Here is a 16224-nt window from a genome sequence, read left to right as displayed (position 1 = left end):
TAAAAAAGAAGAGAACACACAAATGGGCGTGTATGAAGTGCCAAAACAACCTCATAGGAGAAAAGAAACAAAAGGGGGGAGGGAAAGGGGCGGATAAAAAAAGAAAGGTGTAGGGGGGCAACAATAAATAAAGAAAAAATGGTCCTAGAGAGCGGGCCAGGAAAATAGATACAGTGTAAAGTCATCTCACGAGCATTAACTCATTAGTATAGTGGAAGCAGGGATATATAGTAGTCATATGGAATAAGCAAGAGGGTAGGAATAATTAAATATAGTGAAGTAATGACAGCAGAATTCATTTGGAAAATTTGTATACTCACAGATAGTATTTAAGGCATGTTAGTAATCCACTAGTAGTGAGTGCAAAGCCTAGGAAAGGTAACTTCCTAGCAAGGGATTGAGTAGCTAGGTCCGGGCTGCTGGACGTAGGATAATTGTAAAATAAACCCAAAAGGGCAAGAAGTTTAAGGAATGATAAATAGATAATTATCTATGACAATCAATCTATAATGTAGACAGAATGTATATTAAAGTAAAAAGAAAAAATAGTCAAATATTTACAAATTACCTTCAGTGGAGAGTATTGGTACCAAGAAGGGAAAAAGCCAGAAAGGAGCATCCCTGATGCAAGATATATAGGGCCAGATCCACAAAAGGGTTACGACGGCGTATCTGCTGATACGCCGTCGTATCCCTGTTTCTATCTATGCGGCTGATTCATAGAATCAGTTACGCATAGATATCCCTTAGATCCGACATGTGTAATTGTTTTACACTGTCGGATCTTAGGATGCAGTACCGCGGCCACCGCTGGGGGCATTTCTCGTCGTAAACCAGCGTCGGGTATGCAAATTAGCACTTACGGAGATCCACGAAGGTTTTTCCCTTCGTGAAGTCGCCGTAAGTGTTAGTTTGCCGTTGCAAAGATAGGGCTGCTTTTACAAAGTGTAAAGTTAGTACACCATGTAAAAGTATACCCGTCTTTCCCGCGTCGCTGTCAAATTTTTTTTGTCATTTTTTTTTTCCCGCCGCATCTCTTTTTTACCCTTTGGGATTCACATAACTCGGCTCAACGTAATGTAACGCAAAGCACGTCGGGAAAATAGCGTCGGGAGCATGCGCAGTACGTCCGGCGCGGGAGCACGCCTAATTTAAATGGGACTCGCCCCATTTGAATTGGCCCGCCTTGCGCCGGACTGATTTAGGATACACTGCCGCAAATTTCCAGGTAAGTGCTTTGTGGATCGGGCACTAACTTGGGCAATTTGCGGCGGTGTAACTTAAATCACAAAAGTTACGTTGCGCCCGCTGGTTGTGGATCTGGCCCATAGTATCTAGAAATTGGCAACGTGCCTGAGTATCAGCCTTCAATGGCTATTAGGCACCAAAAATCCTGGTAAGTAAAAAGAACACAGGCAGACAATTGCTGTCAATATGGTTTGTTCATGATAAAGGGGGATAAGGGGACATAGCAATGAATCTGAATGAGTCTTACCTGTTTGATAATAGTGGCGGCACCCTCGATCCACAAGCCTCCCGGGAGACTGCAGCAATGGGTGTCTCACACGTGGAGTCTTAAATAGAGCCCCGCTCCATGCGGAGAAGGCGTACAGCACGGCGCGGCTGTACGACGTCATCCGCAAAGGCCGCGCAGACCCTAACCAAATGTAGGCGTCGCATAAGCACAGGCGACGCGTTACGTGGGAGGGATTGCATCACGACGGAAGGGTTCCATCTAGTGGTGCAATAAGATATCTCCACGATGGAATCGGAGATATATATAGTGCGCGGCCAACACTATAACAAGGAGAGAAAAATATCTTGCGTGATAGGACATAAAACACAGGATAGGTGGAACTAGAGAGGACAAAAGAAAAGAAAACAAGAGACACAGGGACACATCTTAGGTGGATTGGCACTTCACAAGCCCAAACATGTGAAATACATAATATGCATCATACTTTAAATAGAGCCATAATGTATATATTACAATTTGAAATATTAATTCCTTTGAAAAAATTCATTATCGAAACGTGAATAAGTAAGACTACAGCATTACTATCTCTGATTCCTATAATACCACACCACTCCTCTTTCCTCCCCCTCCTTTCTCTCCCCTGCCCCCCCCCTCCCTTCCCCCTTTTTTTTATTGGGGTTTTTTCCTATATGATCCTTGTTTCTGTGTTCTAAGCTATGCTGTACTACGATCTAGAGCATTTACCCTGAAAAGTATGTACAAATTGCAATCCTCCTTATGGCACCTCCAAATTGAATACTACTTATTCACGTTTCGATAAAGAATTTTTTCAAAGGAATTAATATTTCAAATTGTAATATATACATTATGGCTCTATTTAAAGTATGATGCATGTTATGTATTTCACATGTTTGGGCTTGTGAAGTGCCAATCCACCTCAGATGTGTCCCTGTGTCTCTTGTTTTCTTTTCTTTTGTCCTCTCTAGTTCCACCTATCCTGTGTTTTATGTCCTATCACGCGAGATATTTTTCTCTCCTTGTTATAGTGTTGGCCGCGCACTATATATATATCTCCGATTCCACCGTGGAGATATCTTATTGCACCACTAGATGGAACCCTTCCGTCGTGATGCAATCCCTCCCGCGTAACGCGTCGCCTGTGCTTATGCGACGCCTACATTTGGTTAGGGTCTGCGCGGCCTTTGCGGATGACGTCGTACAGCCGCGCCGTGCTGTACGCCTTCTCTGCATGGAGCGGGGCTCTATTTAAGCCTCCACGTGTGAGACACCCATTGCTGCAGTCTCCCGGGAGGCTTGTGGATCGAGGGTGCCGCCGCTATTATCATACAGGTAAGACTCATTCAGATTCATTGCTATGTCCCCTTATCCCCCTTTATCATGAACAAACCATATTGACAGCAATTGTCTGCCTGTGTTCTTTTTACTTACCAGGATTTTTGGTGCCTAATAGCCATTGAAGGCTGATACTCAGGCACGTTGCCAATTTCTAGATACTATATATCTTGCATCAGGGATGCCCCTTTCTGGCTTTTTCCCTTCTTGGTACCAATACTCTCCACTGAAGGTAATTTGTGAATATTTGACTATTTTTTCTTTTTACTTTAATATACATTCTGTCTACATTATAGATTGATTGTAATAGATAATTATCTATTTATAATTCCTTAGACTTCTTGCCCTTTTGGGTTTATTTTACAATTATCCTACGTTCAGCAGCCCGGACCTAGCTACTCAATCCCTTGCTAGGAAGTTACCTTTCCTAGGCTTTGCACTCACTACTAGTGGATTACTAACATGCCTTAAATACTATTTGTGAGTATACAAATTTTCCAAATGAATTCTGCTGTCATTACTTCACTATATTTAATTATTCCTACCGTCTTGCTTATTCCATATGACTACTATATATCCCTGCTTCCACTATACTAATGAGTTAATGCTCGTGAGATGACTTTACACTGGACTTTTGTATCTATTTTCCTGGCCCGCTCTCTAGGACCATTTTTTCTTTTTTTATTGTTGCCCCCCTACACCTTTCTTTTCCTATCCCCCCTCCTCCCCCTCCCCTCCACCCCTTCCCCTCTCCCCTCCACCCCTTCCCCTCTCCCCTCCACCCCTCCCCCCCCTTTTGTTTCTTTTCTCCTATGAGGTTGTTTTGGCGCTTCATACACGCCCATTTGTGTGTTCTCTTCTTTTTTATACATATGCATTATCTAATCAATTTATTTTTGTACCTGTCTGTTTTTTCTTGTTTTTTTTTCTTTTATTATTGTTCTACAGCTAACCATACTGAGACTCCGTGAGGAAGCGCTGTAACAAGCGCGAAACCGGTTGAGTCAACTAACTCTGCAAGCTTTATCATCTCAGACATATATCTGTCTGCACCTCCATCATTACGCAGGACCATTAATCTATATAAGGGGTGTTTTTCATGCTATGAAAACTTTCAACCCCATCTTTGGACCTTTGTTGTGTTTCTTTATTCTATGACCATTTATATATTCCTGGTATACTTTTGGAGGTTCTTGTATTGTTAAGTTGGTTTGCCAGATAGTTTTGCTGCTGGTGGCAATCTCCTTTTTAACATGTACTGTATATTTTTATGTTATAATAAATTCAAAATAATTTTTTTGAGAAAATTCTCTGTGTGACTATACTCTGACTAACCAATAGTGCCTGAAAAGTCCAACAACTCGCCCCTAGTTACTCTCTTGTTCATACGTATCAGGACGTGGCACCTTCTTATAATCAAATGTCCACATGTGAGGATATTTTCATTTTCTTTTTTCCAGTATCAGATTTAAACGCATCGATAGGAGCTTGGTAAATATTTTTAGATCTGAATTTAAGAGTGCTTTCGGCCTATAGCTAGCGCAAAAGGAAGGATCCTTATCAGGTTTGGGGATCAGCGTGAGAAACAATCTTTGCATGTCTGATGGGATAGGGGTCACCTGGAGAAACGCATTGAACAATTTACAGAGATGTGGTAGGAATGCTTTGTAGTACTCGTAAGGGAGGCTGTCCGGGCCAGGGAATTTATGTGTAGGCAGGGTCTTGATGGTGGCCGTCAGTTCCTCCATCGTGATAGGGGCATTGATGGAAAGGAGGTCCGATGCATGAAGTCTGGGAATTCTACTGTGTTTCAGATACTGGTGAAATCGGTTGTTCAGGTCAGGGGAGGGGGGGTCATGCGGGATCTCAGGGTCGCTGTAGAGGGCCATGTAGAATTCCTCAAAGGCATGGGCTATGTCTTTAGGGTGGGAAAGAAGGCAGCCCGCCTTGTCTTTAATTTGGTGAGGAGTAGTCGTGTGGGAACGTTCCGACAATTTGCATGCTAGCAGAGAGTGAGCTTTGTTTCCCTTGTCGTTATAAATTTGTTTCAGCCTAAGGATCGCCTTCTCCACCTGGCCCTTTGCCAGGTCTCAAAGCGTCATTCGCAAGCAGACAATTTGTTTTAAATGGAACAGGGACAGTGAGGTTTGTAGTCGGAGCTCCTGGGCCCCAAGGTCTCTCTCAGCTTTCAATTTAGAGGCTTTCGCATCTTTTTTCATGGCCGAAAAGATCGCTATACAACGCCCCCTAAGGACTGCTTTGTGGGCCTCCCAAAGAGTGGAAGGGAGACATGGGGGGTATCATTTTCAAGGAAGTAGTGTTGCAATGTGGTTTCAAGTTTCATTCTGGGGGGGCTGTGTTGGAGAGGGAAATTATTTAGCTGCCAATGGCAAGGTTTGCGATTAGGGGCGCCTATATCTAGGGTCATAATAATAGGGGCGTGATCGGACCAAGAGATCGGTAGCATCTGAGCATCCCTGGTGACGTGGAGGGTGGCGTTATTGACAAAAAAGTAGTCTATGCGGGAGTGCATACGGTGAGGGGCGGAGTAGAGCGTAAACTGCCTATCCCTGGGGTGAAGGACCCACCAAGCCTCAAACAGTACATAGCGTCTAGTGACACGGCGAAACAGTTTGAAGTCCCTAGTGGGCCAGGTTTGCGGGTCTGTAGGGTTTAGTACATGGCAGTCTAGCACCACCGACTGGGACAAGTTAAAGTGTCCAGAACAGACGTGCAAAAACTCTAGTAAGGAAGTGGATCTGGTGGGTGTAGGGAGCATAGATAATGCACATAGTGATAGCCTGCGTTTGCCAGTGACCCCGCAAAATAATGTAGTGTCCCTGTGAATCAATAAATGACTTAGAGCACATGAAGGGGGAACCCGCTTATTGGGGTTAAACGCTTGGTAGATCTGTGGGTATTGTCTGGAAGCGAAAGCAAAGGAGTCTCCCTTATTAAAGTGCGTTTCCTGAAGCAGGATAATGTCTGCCCCAAAATGCCTGAACTCCCTCAACGCAAGATGTCTCTTCCTATTTGAGTTTAAACCATATACATTAAGTGATAAAATCTTAGCCATGGTCATGCGTATGTCCCAGCACCCAGGAGGGGAAGATGCCGTTCACAGGAAAGGTTTGGATGTCCACCAGGAGCAGAGGCAATGGCGGCCCGTCTATAGGGGGCGCATGGGTGCAGCCCCCCCCCCCCCCAGTGCTAGTCACTTAAGGAAAAAAAATGTAAAGGTCCTTTAAAAAAAAAAGTTTTAAAAAGGTTCTTTAAGAAAAAAAAAGTTCTTTAAGTGCCCTGTGTATGGGCGCCGGACAAGTGCACTATGGGGGAGCATGATGCCTATGCAATCATGTGATTGCATTATGAGATGACCCATTTGCAGGGTTTTTTGAGTGCTTGTGGCGCAAAGCCGTGCGCCGATGGCTTCCGTTTTCAGGCATTCCCCTTGCTGTGGGGTTTTCTATTTGCAAATGGGTGGTGCTTTCCCCAGGGCTCACTTTCGGTTTATCTGTGTCAGTAGGAAGTCAGAAGTGCCCCTGACCTGCGGCTCAGTGGATGGAGAAGAAAATCAAGGTACTGTGTTATCTGAAACCCCTGTCCTTCCCTTTACAGCAGCATCCTGTGATTTGGAGTCATCGGACTGAAGGTGGAGGGCACACTGCTTCAACTTTGCCCTAGAATCAAGCTTCAGTCAGAGCCATTCACCCGACAGTGTGCTGATTCAGAGACATGTGCCAGGCAGGAGAGGGGAGAGGAGGGGGGCCATGGGGGACTGGTTCCGATCTAATACTTCTCCTATTCAATATTAAATCCCTGGGGGGAGGACAGCGATACAGTGCCTGTGCAAGGGTTTTTGACACCCTAGGCAAAACCTTATTTTGCCTCCCCCTCTGGGTCCGCCCCAGACTCCACCCCCTTTGCCAGTGTTAAATAGTTTGATTCAACCCTCTAACTGCTACATCTGCAAGACAGCACGTTCTTTTGAAAAACAACAGACTTACTAGCAGGATCACCAGGTGAATATAAAAGAGAAAATCTAAAAGCAAAAAAAACTAATGCAGCCACCCATCTAAGAATGGGTAAGCTACAGTATAATAAATATTTTTCTTTGCTTTAATACCACTTTAAGAGGATAACGTTAATCAAGTAATTCTGTTATACATCAATGTATAGGCAGATGATGGTAGGGAAGGAGTTGAAACAGGAGATAAACAGACTGGAGTAAAGCTACTTCAGGAGGGGATCAGGGAGAGAGGGGGGTCATGGAGAGAGAGAGAGGGGGGGTTATGGAGAGAGAGAGGGGGGGTCATGGAGAGAGAGAGGGGGGGTCAGGGAGGGAGAGAGGGGAGGGTCATGGAGAGAGAGAGGGGGGGTCAGGGAGAGACAGGGGGGGGGGTCAGGGAGAGAGAGAGACGGGGGTCAGGGAGAGAGAGAGACAGGGGTCATTGAGAGAGAGAGACGGGGGTCATTGAGAGAGAGAGAGAGACGGGGGTCAGGGAGAGAGAGACGGGGGTCAAGGAGAGAGACAGAGTTAGGGAAAGAGGGGTCAGAGAGACAGAGGGGGGGTCAGGGAGAAAGTGGAGGGATCAGGGAAAGGAGGGTCAGAGAGACAGAGGGGGGATCAGGAAGAGAGAGGGGTGATCAGGGAGAGAGAGGGGTGGTCAGGGAGAGAGAGGGGGCCGTGGTCAGGGAGAAAGAGGGGGAATCAGGGAGAGAGAGGGGGAATCAGGGAGAGAGACAGGGAATAAGGGCGAGAGAGGGGGAAATCAGGGGAAAGAGGGGGGGAAATCGGGGAGAGAGAGGGGGAAATCGGGGAGAGAGGGGGGGAAATCAGGGAGAGAGAGGGGGAAATCAGGGAGAGAGAGGGTTGGTCAGAGAGAGAGAGAGAGAGAAGATCAGGGAGAGAGGGGGGAACAAGGAGAGAGGGGGGGAACAAGGAGAGAGAGGGGGGATCAAGGAGAGAGAGGGGGGATCAGGGAGAGAGAGGGGGGATCAGGGAGAGAGAGGGGGGTCAGGGAGAGAGACGGGGATCAGGGAGAGAGAGGGGGGATCAAGGAGAGAGAGGGGGGATCAAGGAGAGAGAGGGGGGATCAGGGAGAGAGAGGGGGGTCAGGGAGAGAGACGGGGATCAGGGAGAGAGAGGGGGAGAGAGAGGGGGAAGTCGGGGAGAGAGAGGGAAATCGGGGAGAGAGAGGGAAATCGGGGAGAGAGAGGGGTGGTCAGAGAGAGAGAGGGTTGGTCAGAGAGAGAGAGACAGAAGATCAGGGAGAGAGGGGGGATCAAGGAGAGAGAGGGGGGATCAAGGAGAGAGAGGGGGGATCAAGGAGAGAGAGGGGGGATCAAGGAGAGAGAGAGAGAGGGGGGATCAGGGAGAGAGAGAGGGGGGATCAGGGAGAGAGAGAGAGGGGGGATCAGGGAGAGAGAGAGGGGGATCAGGGAGAGAGAGAGGGGGGATCAGGGAGAGAGAGAGGGGGGATCAGGGAGAGTGACAGAGTTAGGGAAAGAGGGGTCAGAGAGACAGAGGGGGGGGTGGAGGGATCAGGGAAAGGGGGGTCAGAGAGATAGAGGGGTGATCAGGGAGAGAGAGGGGTGGTCAGGGAGAGAGAGGGGTGGTCAGGGAGAGAGAGGGGGAATCAAGGAGAGAGAGGGGGAATCAGGGAGAGAGAGGGGTGGTCAGAGAGAGAGAGGGGTGGTCAGAGAGAGAGAGGGTTGGTCAGAGAGAGAGAGGGTTGGTCAGAGAGAGAGAGAGAGAGAGAGAGAGAAGATCAGGGAGAGAGGGGGGAACAAGGAGAGAGAGGGGGATCAAGGAGAGAGAGGGGGGATCAAGGAGAGAGAGGGGGATCAGGGAGAGAGAGAGATGGGATCAGGGAGAGAGAGAGGGGGGATCAGGGAGAGAGAGAGGGGGGATCAGGGAGAGAGAGAGGGGGGATCAGGGAGAGAGAGACGGGGGTCAGGGATCGAGAGGGGTACGTGGTCAGGGAGAGAGAGGGGGGATCAGGGAGAGAGAGGGGGGATCAGGGAGAGAGAGGGAGGATCAGGGAGAGAGGGGGGAAATCAGGGAGAGAGAGAGGGGGAAATCAGGGAGAGAGAGGGGGAAATCAGGGAGAGAGGGGGAATTCAGGGAGAGAGAGGGTTGGTCAGAGAGAGAGAGAGAAGATCAGGGAGAGAGAGGGGGGTCAGGGAGAGAGTGGGGGGATCAGGGAGAGGGAGGACAGAGAGACAGATGGGGGTCAGGGAGAGAGAGGGATCAGGGAGAGGGGGGTCAGAGAGACAGAGGGGGGCTTGGAGACAGAGTGATCAGGGAGAGGGGGGTCAGAGAGACAGAGGGGGGGTCAGGTAGAGAGTGGGGGATCAGGGAGAGAGAGGGATCAGGGAGAGGGTGGTCAGGGAGAGAGTGGGGGGGATCAGGGAAAGAGTGGGGGGGGGGCCTGGGAAAGAGAGGGGGGTCAGGGAGAGAGAGGGGGGTCAGAGAGACAGAGGGGGATCAGGGAGAGAGAGGGGTGGTCAGGGAGAGAGAGAGAGAAGGGAGCAGTGAAAGAGCTCACTCACTTGGAATGGTCCCCATGGGATGACTGGTTCATGCAGCAGTTTTTCGGTGTGGCTGTTGGCTGCTTGTTTTTAGAGAGACAGAGGGGGGGCTTGGAGACAAAGGGATCAGGAAGAGGGGGGTCAGAGAGACAGAGGGGGGGTCAGGGAGAGAGAGGGGGGGCCAGGGAGAGAGAGGGGGTCAGGGAGAAAGTGGGGGGTCAGAGAGACAGCGGGGGATCAGGGAGAGACAGGGATCAGGGAGAGGGGGGTCAGAGAGACAGAGGGGGGTTAGGGAGAGAGTGAGGGGGTCAGGGAGAGAGTGGGAGGATCATGGAGAGAAAGGGATCAGGAAGAGGGGGGTCAGAGAGACAGAGGGGGTCAGGGAGAGAGAGGGGGATCAGGGAGAGAGAGGGATCAGGGAGAGAGGGGTCAGAGAGACAGAGGGGGTCAGGGAGAGAGTGGGGGATCAGGGAGAGAGAGGGATCAGGGAAAGGGTGGTCAGGGAGAGAGTGGGGGGATCAGGGAAAGAGAAGGGGGGTCAGGGAGAGAGAGGGGGGGTCAGAGAGACAGAGGGGGATCAGGGAGAGAGAGGGGTGGTCAGGGAGAGAGAGAGAGACAGAGAGAGAAGGGAGCAGTGAAAGAGCTCACTCACTTGGAATGGTCCCCATTGGATGACTGGTTCATGCAGCAGTTTTTCGGTGTGGCTGTTGGCTGCTTGTTTTTAATCTTCCCTCTTCACAGATGGAGCGCACAGGAGGGATGGGACTCAGGAAAAGTGTGTAGCTGCTCAGGGCAGCCATGCTGGAGGTGGATAGGACGGAGCGCACAGGAGGGGCGGGACTTGGGAGAAGTGTGTAGCTGCGCAGGGCAGACATGCTAGAGGTGGATTGGACAGAGCGCACAGGAGGGGCGGGACTTGCAAGAAATGTGTAGCTGATGTGACATCATGATTTAGAGCGGAGAGAGGGGATTTCTGGACACACACCAGAGCGGAGAGCGGACACATGATGTCAGAGCAGAGAGCCGCACGGGGGGAAGGGGGGGGGGTCGGCACTGCTTGACATATGTGCGGGACTCGGGAGTAGAATAATCAGCGGCCAGGCGCCCTAGGCGGCCGTGCGCCCTAGGCGGTTTCCTAGTCCGCCTAGTGGTAGCGCCGGCCCTGCAGTGATATCGCTCTCTCATCTCCCTCTCTCATCTATCTGTGTTTATCTCTCTCATCTATCTATCTGTCTGTATCTCTCTCACATCTATTTATCTATCTATCTATCTATCTATCTATCTATCTATCTATCTATCTATCTGATTTCTATCTATCTGTCTGTCTAACTATCTGTCTGTCACATCTATTTATCTATCTATCTATCTATCTATCTATCTGATTTCTATCTATCTGTCTGTCTATCTATCTGTCTGTCTAATCTATCTTATATATTTGTCTACCTATTTATTTGCATACCTATCTACATATCTATCTATCGCTATCTATCTATCTGCATATATATCTACATGTTTGTCTATCTCTTTTTTTACATATTTATCTATCTGTCTGTCTATCTAATCTATCTATCTAGCTACTTGTCTACCTATCTATCTTATATATCTGTCTACCTATCTATATCTATCTATCTACATGTTTGTCTATCTATCTATCTATCTATCTATCTATCTATCTATCTATCTATCTGCTATCTGCATGTCTATCTATCTGCATGTCTACCTATCTATCTGCATGTCTATCTATTTGTCTGTTTATCTATGGGCCTGATTCAGAAAAGAGATACGACGGCGTATCTCCTGATACGCCGTCGTATCTCTGAGATCCGACGGTCGGATCAATGGGACTGATTCATAAGAATCAGTTACGCATAGATCTCCCTTAGATCCGACAGGTGTAAGTGACTTACACCGTCGGATCTTAGGCTGCAATCTCCCATCGGCCGCTAGGTGACGCATCCATTTGTATACGCGACGAATATGCAAATGAGGAGATCCGCCGATTAAGAAACGAACGCCCGTCCGTCGCTTTTTTTTTACGTCATTTGCGTTCGGCTTTTTCGGGCAGATAGTTACCCCTGCTATAGTAGGGGTAAGTGCGGCGTATCCTATGTTAAGTATGGCCGTCGTTCCCGCGCCGAGTTTTGAATTTTTTACGTTGTTTGCGTAAGTCGGTCGTGAATACGGATGGACGGAATTTACGTTCTCGCCGAAACCAATGACGTCCTAGCGACGTCATTTGGAGCATGCGCACTGGGAAATTTAGCCAGCTGCGCATGCGCAGTTAAATCGGCGCGGGGGCGCACCTGTTTTAAATTGTACACTCCCCCTAGCCGTGGAATTTGAATTCCGCCGGGGGAGTTACGATCGGCCGGCGCAAGTTTGGAGGTAAGTGCTTTCTGAATACTACACTAGCCTCTCAAATTTGCGCCGGCGGATCGTAAATCAGATAGATTACGCGGATCTAAAGATCCGCTAATCTATCTGAATCTAACCCACTGTGTCTATCTATGTGCCTGTTTATCTATCTATCTATCTATCTATCTATCTATCTATCTATCTATTTATCTATCTATCTCCATGTCTACCTATCTATCTATTTGCATGTCTATCTATCTGAATGTCTACCTATCTATCTGCTTGTCTTTTTGTCTATCTATGTGTCTGTATCTATCTATCTATCTATCTATCTATCTATCTATCTATCTATCTATCTATCTAAATGTCTATCGGTCTGTTTATTTATCTATGTGCATATCTATCTATCTACATGTCTATCTATCTATCTACATGTCTGTTTATCTATTTATATATCTGCATGTCTATCTATCTGCATATCTCATGTCTAACTATCTGCATGTTTGTCTATCTATTTATCTATCTATATGCATCTGTCTACCTTACTTCTTTTCTATTTATCTATCTGCATATCTATCTATCTGTCTGTCTGTAGGCCCTATTGTGGGCCAGTGATGGGGGCGAGTGACGGGGGTTGGTTGGGTTTGTTTGCGCCCCCCCAAAAAAATGGAGCACCAGCCGTCACTGAGCAGAGGCCGAGCCAGGGGGGTAGAGGAGAGAAAGAGGAAAACAGAAGCAAAGAAAAAGGAAAAAAATAGAAACATTAACATTAGATATATAGCAGTCAAAAATAAACTGTGCAATGGACCCCCGAGTGCGCCGCGCCACCCGGGGCTCAGAAAGTTCCAATAAGTCCTCCCGACCAAGGCCCGAAAGCAGGAACCAGGCCGGGGGAACATAGAGAACCGTAGCGATAACCACAATCAGCAATAAGGAAGCAAAGGAACTCTGGTAGGGTAAACCTATGTGGGGACTTTCTACGGTTCTCCATTCATTGGTACCATGCAGCACCACCAAATCTGACTGTAATGGAGACACCCAGGTATACAAGGAATGTGCTTTCACTAGTTCACTAGCATATCTGTAATTTCTACACACTCCACATCAATATGCCAAACATTTTTGGGGACCTTAACCTTATTAGAGACATGGAGGGGCTCATTCACTGCAGCTTATGGGGGCGAGACATTTAAAGGGGCCTCCACCTCACTGGCGGTAGCCATCACAGCCTGATGTTCCTCTGCAACACTGTCAGATGCATGTCTCCCACTCATCCCTTCCAAAACAACAATGAGCCCCTGCAAGTCAACATTTGTTACATTGTCACCTTAAAACTTGACATTTAGCGGCTGGGCTGTGAACACCACATCTGTCGTGCATGCGTCCTGATCTGGTCCTTCTGACTGGAGGGAAACAACCCTTGCAGGGACCAACCCACCGCCAACCATCGGTCGCTCTGCAATCACCCTGTCTGACATAGCAGTGGTTGTATTCACACCCCTGTCGCCCAACATACCCTTGTCTAACATGGATGGCTAGTAGGGATGAGCCGAACATACACCCCCCCTCCCCCTGTTCGGTTCGCACCAAAACCTGCGAACAGACCAAAAGTTTGTGTGAACTTTAGAACACTGTTAAAGTCTATGGGACTCGAATGTTTGAGATCTAAAGTGCTCATTTTAAAGGCTAATATGCAAGTTATTGTCCTAAAAGTGTTTGGGGACATGTATCAATGCAAAAAAAAGGTTTAAAAACAGATTTTTTTTTCGGGAGCAGTGATTTTAATAATGCTTAAAGTGAAACAATAAAAGTGAAATATTCCTTTAAATTTCGTACCTAGGGGGGGTGTATAGTATGCCTGTGAAGTAGCGCTTGTTTCCCATGCTTAGAACTGTCCCTGCACAAAGTGTAATTTCTGAAGGAAAAAAGTCATTTAAAATCACTCGCGGCTATAATGAATTGTCATTTCCCGGCAATTCAGAGAAAAGTCATTCATACAATAAAAAAAAACAGTGGGGGTCCCCCCAAATTCAATTACCAGGCCCCTCAGGTCTGGTATGGATATTAATGTGAACCCCGCATCAAATAAAAAAAAAATTACATGGGGTTCCCCCCAAATATCCATTCCAGACCCTTCAGGTCTGGTGTGGATTTTAACCACTTTACAACCGGAAGCCGTCTTTTAACATCCTTGAATTTGTGCGGTGATATCTGAATGATGCCTGCAGCTACAGGCATCATTCAGATATCTACGTCTTCAGCGGCTGATTCTGTGCACGATAAGAATGATCAAAGCGGCAGTTCCGCCGTTTGATCGTTCTTATAGACGGCGGGAGGGGACGTCCCCCCCCTCCCGCTGCCATCCGGTGCTTCCCTGGGCTCTCCCGTGTCATCGGGGGCCCAGAGAGCGAATCTGCCGGCGCTGCCTGGGAAGCATAGAGATGACTGGTGGCCAAATAGTCACCAGTCATCTATATGACCGTCGGAGGCCCGGCGTTATGACAAGTAAACAAAGTAAACAAAGCCGCAATTGCGGCTGTCCGCATGTGATTTTTTTTTCAACGATTTCATGCTTGTAAGCCTGGAGGAGAGATGTGGGGTCTTATTGACCCCACATCTCTCCATAAAGAGGACCTGTCACAGTGATTCCTATTACAAGGGAAGTTTACATTCCTTGTAATAGGAATAAAAGTGATAAAAAAAAAAAAATAAGTAAAAATAAAAAAATGAGGCAAAATAAAAATAAAATGTATTTATTTATTTTTTTAAACGCCCCTGTCCCCGGTAGCTCGCGTGCAGAAGCGAACAGGCATGTAAGTCCCACCCACATATGTAAATGCCGTTCAAACCCCACATGTGAGGTATCGTCGCGTGCGTTAGAGCGTGTTCAACAGTTCTAGCACTAGACCTTCTCTGGAACTCAAAAATAGTAACCTGTAAAAAAAAATCTAAAGCGTCACCTATGGAGATTTTTAAGTACCGAAGTTTGGCGCCATTCCATGAGTGTGCGCAATTTTAAAGCATGACATGTTAGGTATCTATTTACTCGGCCTAACATCATCTTTCACATTATACAAAAAGATTGGGCTAACTTTACTGTTTTGTTATTTTTTAATTCATGAAACAGTTTCTTTCCCTAAAAAAAGACGTTTAAAAAATGCTAGAAAAAAAATTGCAATGACCGCAATTTTATTCCCTAGGGTGTCTGCTAAAAAAATATATAATGTTTGGGGGTTCTGATTAATTTTCTAGCAAAAAAATTAGATTTTTACATGAAGTGCCAAAATAGGCACGGTTGTCAAGTGGTTAAGGGGAACTCCACCCCAAATTAAAAAAAAAATCCACACCAGACCCCTTATCTGAGCACGCAACCTGGCAGGCCGCAGGAAAAGAGGGGGGGACAAGAGAGCGGCCCTCCCTCCTGAACCGTACCAGGTCACATGCCCTCAACATTGGGAGGATGCTTTGGGGGTCTGTGACCCCTCAGAGCACCATGTCCCCATGTTGATGGGGACAAGGGCCTCATCCCCACAACCCTTACCCGGTGGTTGTGGGGGTCTGCGGGCGGGGGGCTTATCGGAATCTGGAAGACCCCTTTAACAAAGGTGGAGACAGGCGATGCGTGCGCTGGATGGACATCTCATCACTGGATCCCGGACCTTGATGAAGAGGAGATCTTCTCATCCCTGGACCCCGGCAGAGAGTAGATAACCCGTAGCAGGATACCAACAGCGTTGGAGCGGAGACCGAGAGTGGATTACCACTGCTGTGTTTTTTTTTTTTTTTTAATAAAGGACTTTCTCCACGGTGTGTGTGTGTGTTTTTTTTTACAATTCTTTACACTTTCTTAGTGAAATGGTGGAGGTACAATGTACCCCATTACCAATTTACATAGGAGGGGCGGGATCTGGGGGACCCCTTTGTTAAAGGGGTCTTCCAGATTCCGATAAACCCCCTGCCCGCAGACCCCCACAAGGGTTGTGGCGATGAGGCTCTTGTCCCCATCAACATGGCGACATGGTGTTTGAGGGGGTCACAGACCCCCAAAGCATCCTCCCAATGTTGAGGGCATGTGGCCTGGTACGGTTCAGGAAGGGGGGCGCTCTCTCTTCCCCCCTCTTTTCCTGCAGCCTGCCAGGCTGCATAAGGGGTCTGGTGTGGATTTTTGGGGGGAACTCCATTCCATTTTTTATTTAAATTTGTGGTGGAGTTCCCCTTAAAATCCACACCAGACCTGAAGGGTCTGCAATGGATACTTGGGGGGAACCCCACATAATTTTTTTTTTAATTTGACAGCGGGGTTCCCCTTAATATCCATACCAGACCTGAAGGGCCTGGTAATTGAATTTGGGGGGACCCCCACACTTTTATTTTTTTTCATGAATGACTTTTCTCTGAGTAGCTGGGACCCGACAATTCATTATAGCCACGAGTGATTTTAAATGACTTTTTTTCCTTCAGAAATTACACTTTGTGCAGGGACAGTTCTAAGCACGGGAAACAAG

General features: G+C 47.5%; 1 protein-coding gene and 1 long non-coding RNA gene across 2 annotated transcripts in view; both read left to right on the top strand.

The window, feature by feature from the left end:
* Positions 1 to 16224, top strand: part of LOC120930475 (electrogenic sodium bicarbonate cotransporter 1-like) — a 644541-nt gene that overhangs the window by 444060 nt on the left and 184257 nt on the right. The gene's annotated exons all lie outside the window — the stretch shown is intronic.
* LOC120932438 lies at positions 2696 to 4668 on the top strand. Its single transcript, XR_005747992.1, has 4 exons — positions 2696 to 2827; positions 2930 to 3062; positions 3167 to 3310; positions 3779 to 4668. It is a non-coding gene; the product is annotated as an uncharacterized LOC120932438 (long non-coding RNA).

The sequence above is a fragment of the Rana temporaria genome, chromosome 3 (genome assembly GCF_905171775.1).
Source record: "Rana temporaria chromosome 3, aRanTem1.1, whole genome shotgun sequence".
In the NCBI taxonomy this organism is placed as follows: Eukaryota; Metazoa; Chordata; class Amphibia; order Anura; family Ranidae; genus Rana; species Rana temporaria.
Note: the sequence above shows the minus strand (reverse complement) of the source record. Positions and strands in the feature narration are given on the sequence as shown.